The following is a 5,351-nucleotide window of genomic DNA, read 5'->3' as shown; positions in this document are numbered from 1 at the left end:
GAATCAAACTCTGATAAGTAATTATATATGCAGACATAACTACAGGAACCAGGATAATGGAAAGGAAACAGGAAGGTAAAGGAAAAGAAAGAACCTGAAAGAGAAGAACAGTAGGAAACAGTCCTTAATAAGGGAGATAGGATAAAAATTGGTTTAGGTTAAGGGAGGGTGGAGGGAAGGGTATACAAGGGACCTAGGGGATAAAGGGAAAGAAGGAGCTCAAGAGAAGTAGGACTATAGGAGAAGGGTATTATTAAGGGAGAAGGGGGGAAATGGGGGGACCTTAAGTGGGAAAACCATGATGGAGGGGTGAGACAATGCGAGAGATAAATAATGCCTAGCCAGAGGGAACCATATTACTCCAACAACCTACTGACATAGTATACATAGCAGATCAAGAAATATATGTCTAGGTAAACTTTGTCTGAGAACAATTGCTCTTTGCCCAAGATTTATCTATATGACACACAGTAATTAAAAGTACCAGACTGGTGGAACTAATCTTCTTGGATGTTTAACAGACATACTTTGAGGCCTATGATAATTTGGTCAGAGGGACATAAAGAACAGTTTTTGCTTCTTTCCCTCCTAGGTTGACTAGTTCCAGGGTACTATAAGCATCTCTCAAAATGTCCTGTAATTGTGGTGGGTCACCTGCCCTCTTGATCAAGGAGGCTGAGGAGACCCCAGCAGATGGACTTGAACCAGTGCCCAGTCTACAAAGAGGAGGGTCAACACAGAGGAATCATTTCCTCCAAGAGAAGCCAACCATAGTCAAGCAGGACCTTTGACTTATCTTCACGTAGATGGAACTGGTAAAAGAAAGGAGGCAGGGGCTCTTCCCAAGCCCATGTGACCCCTGAGGAACAAATCCTCTAACGACCTCAAGAGTAAAAACAAATCAGTTTATCTGGTCCAATTGTATGTCCTTAAACACCCAAAAGGAAAGTATAACCAAATATTAAATGGGCCAATATAATTTCTTAAGAGTCCATATGCATAGCTAAAGGCTATACCAAGCAACAATGCCAGGTAGGAGATACCTTCTTTTGAGTTGTTGGCCGGGGTGGCCCAAGGGACTCCCAGATAGTAACCCAGCATAGAACTGGGAAAATGAACAGCAGACCCCAATCTTATCTAAAGGAATATTGACAACTGATTGCTGCTAGATGAGGAACAGCTGACCTTCCTATAACAAAGACCTCTAGATAGGCTGACTAGGTTCACCAGATAGATGGGCAAGCAGTGGGGAATGGCTGGGGGTGCCGACAACACAGCAGACAGTAGAAAGGGTTTCAGAGTATAAGGGCTCTAGTGGGGGGAGGGAGGCTATGGGAGGGCGTCATCTGGGAAATGGGTGTATAGTTAAATAAGATGGTTTGGGATGTTCTGTGTGATATATACACACACACACACAAAATCAACAATTTTTAAAAAAATGTATTATATTTGAGGAGGAAGGATGGAAATTTATGTCATGTTAATTAGTAGAGGCGATAAAAATCACCATTGAAATCTACCCGATGACTTTGTAGACATACACAGGTGCCAAGGATCCAAGTGCAACTGATTATGACTAGTAATAGATACATATAGATTAGACATGCATGGGCCAACATCTCAGTGTTAGTAGCAAAAACAATGCATCTTTCTGCAAGGAACAATATATTCTAAAATGAAATGGAGATCTTTTTTAAAGTTTAAAAACTCATTCAATTTTATGTCTTACAGGACGTTTACTGAGTTCAATATTGTATTAATCAAATTGTATTAATTCAACTGGGAATCTAGAAACTTACAGCTACTTGTGAAAGAGATGTACTCTTGCTCTGGATTGTGTTACTGAATATGTTAAAGCTGTAATGAAATGCTTCTTCTAATCATGTAGTTATTAAAAATTAAAAAAAAAAATAGAGATGGGAGGACAGACAGACCAAAAAAAAAAAAGAATCCAGGAATGGTTAGCTAGTGCCAGGCTGCAATCACTTCAAAGCTTCCCTGGGGCTGAAGGATCTGCTTCCAAACTGTCTCTTCTGCATGTTGGACTTGCCTCAGTCCTGCACCAGCTAGAAGAATTCTGTTCTCTATCATGATAATTTCTCCATAGGCTGTCCCAGTGTCCTCCTGTCATGGCATCTGACTTTCTACAGAGCTCATGATCTGAGAAGACATAGATAAGACCAGTCCAAGCAGAAGCCATAGTCCTTTATAATCTACCTTGGAAGTGACACCATCACTTCTGCCCTTGTTGCTAGTTACAGAGACCAACCCTAGTATCAAAAGGGAGCAGTTACCCAGGTGTGGATGCTAAAAGCTGGGGATCTTTGGGGGCCATGCTGGAGGCTGGATGCCACACCTTAATGGATTATTTCCTACAGGTTCTGAGCATGGAGTGGAAGATGGATTATTTATGGCCTCTGAGACTGGAAATCTACCCATTCCTACCCGGAAGATCCCAATTTCTCCATTTTTCTATTCAGGCTAGAAAAACTGTCACACACTGTTCATTTCTGTTTGGTCAGACTAGCTGGTATCAGATATTTCCTACTTTCCTATTAGCTATGTGATCTTGAGCAGGTTCCTCACCTTCTTTATTAGAGTTTTTATCCATGTAAAATGAAACCGCAATATGCTCCGTGGGATCGCTGTATGGTTTAGTAAGATTAATGTATATGACACAAGTAACACAGTATAAATGCTCTGTGGATTATAATTATGATCATCGTTTAAGGATACCTCGTATTAGTTTGGTTTTGTTATTTGGTTGCTATGATAAATACTTGAGAAAACCTAAATGAAGGAATGATTTACCTTGTTCACAGTTACAAAGGGTTCAATTCTTAATCACTTGTTGGCGGGGGGTCGGGTGTTGGGGGTGGGGGGTGGGAATGTGCAGTAGAGTAAAGCTGTTCCCTTCATGGCTGTTAACAGTTTGTGTGTGAATTGCCTCTCACAGACTCATGTGTTTGAACACTTGGTGTTGAGTTGGTGGTGCTGTTTTGGAAGGTTGTGGAACCTATTAGGAGGTGGAGCCTCATTAGAGGAAATGGATTTTTGTGTGTGTGGCGTAAGCTTAAGGTGTTTTTATAACCTGGTTTCACTTCCTGGATGCTTACTGTTTCCTGATTATGAATGCGTTGTGAAAAGATGCCTCACATTCTTGCAGATGTGCTTTCCCTGCCATGATGGACTGTATCCTGTCTTATGCTCTAAACCAAAATAAACTCTTCCTTCTTTAAGTTGCTTTTTCTCAGGTATTTTGTCACAGCAATAAGGAAAGTACCTAATGCAATGGCCAGCAGAAAGCAGAGGCAGAGAGCATCATGGAGCTTAGCTGATTTTGTCCTTTCCCCATCTTCATTCAGCATGGTTCTTTCCTCTCAGTTAATTCTCTCTGGAACCCATCATGATGTACCCAGTGGTGTCCTTCACCAATCTCCTAGGTGACTCTGAATCTAGTCAAGTGAACCATTAGGATTAACTATAATTTTCCTCAAAAGTCTCCAAGTCTGGAAAGCCTGATATCTTTTAGGTAACTGTCCCAACATGCATTCTTATCCTGCTCTCCTTTCACGAACACAAGAATATTAACTCTTATGCATCTTGCAGCCCAAGTAAGAAAGTCTGCCCCATTGCAGATTGGTCTGTGCATCTGGGATTTGATGAGGGTAAGACATCTTGGCTACACTTAAAACTCTAATTGAGGTCTTTCAATTCAATGGACATAATTTTTAAAAGAAAGAGGAAAACTTGGAAGTCCATGAAGTTAATACAAATTTGAATTATCAAAGTAAAACTCTTATTGAATTCATTATTTTTTAATATCCCTTTGTTGCCTTTGCAATGGTCACATCTGCCAAATTCCAATTAGGCCAGCCCAGGTGTTGTACTCTATTAGTCACAGTGCCATACCTAGTGGTTTAGGAACCCTTATGAATGCACCGGGTCCTACTGGTTTGGGCTCCTTGGCATTTGCATCTAGACGCCTTGATTATTTTGATCAATGATTTATAAACCAGATAGTGCCAAACACTGGGCTGGATATTTTCTCATTCCCATCAGCACATATAGAAGTGGAAAGTGGGATGATATAGATCAAGAAGAGTCTGGGGGCTCTAGGCTTGACATTAGGAAAGGAAATTAAAGGGTTGGAAATGTAGCTCAGCCATAGAGCACTTGCGTAGCAGCAGGATGTCCCCAAAGCACCAGGAAAGCAAAAAAGAGACATTTAAAAACAAAAACCCAAAGTTAACTCTCCAGGGTCCCCAAATAGCAATGGTCAAGAGCCATTTATCTTTTCTTCCTCTGTTGATTGAGTATGCTGCTTTGGAAGGAGTGATAGACAAAGGCTTTGCTGCAGTGGAAAAGCAGGCCACCCTGTCCCATTTTAGTTGAGTCTCTGTCAACATTTCAGGGCCAGCAATCAGTCAGCTTTTTCTCAGTAAACTGTAAAAACAGAGAACCAGAGTTCCCTGATACCTGACACATACAGATCAAGGTAGTGCCTGCTGGCAAGAACTCAGGTGTCTTCACTTGTTATTTTCCCAACACCTGACAACTCAGTGTAGAACACAGCGACTTATTTTCAGAAATAGAAGGTATAGGATAGGTGGCTCAGGCAATTAATGGCTGAAAGATTCAGTGCTCAGGCCCAAGAAACTCTGAAAATAAACAATTTTTTTCTAATCCAGTTGTCTGTATTTTGTTCTCCTCCCATCCAGAAGCCCTGCTGCCTGACATGGAACAGTTCATAATGACTGGAAAATTGCCAAGCTCAGCAAACTTCTTCAAGCAAATAATGAAATTCTAGTAAATAGTGCTCAAGTTTGCAATAACAGTAATGAAAATAATAACATTTTATATACCTAAAGCCCTCTCCTCCCCATCTATTACTTAATATATGAACTTTAATCTTTGCATATGCCTATAGGAAAATATGCAGTGTATATTAAGGACACAACATAACCCAGTGAATCACTGGCAGTTGTTGGATTAATTTCCAAAATGTATTCATCTTGCCTATTTAAAAACTTGAATTCCAGATATCACAGTAACTTCTACTCACCCTCATCAATTTTTTCCATTAGCATTTTACCAGAAAAGATTTTTATCTATTAATATCTTACATGTAGCTAAGATGTTATGAGTGTCTCTCTATGATGATTTAATTTCCACTCAGAAAGCCAAAGCATAAAAGAACCTGGGGGCTAAAGGAAGGAAAAAATAAATATATATTGTTATCAAGTATTGTGCCTGATTTCTGCTTTCTCTACTCATTTTTTTCTGAGGTCAGAGCTCATGAACTAGGACACATTAGCCAGGTTTTATTTGAAATGGTAGAAATACAGAAT

This window comes from Nannospalax galili, unplaced genomic scaffold, assembly GCF_000622305.1.
Source record: "Nannospalax galili isolate Female #2095 unplaced genomic scaffold, S.galili_v1.0 scaffold210, whole genome shotgun sequence".
Classification (NCBI taxonomy): domain Eukaryota; kingdom Metazoa; phylum Chordata; class Mammalia; order Rodentia; family Spalacidae; genus Nannospalax; species Nannospalax galili.
Note: the sequence above shows the minus strand (reverse complement) of the source record.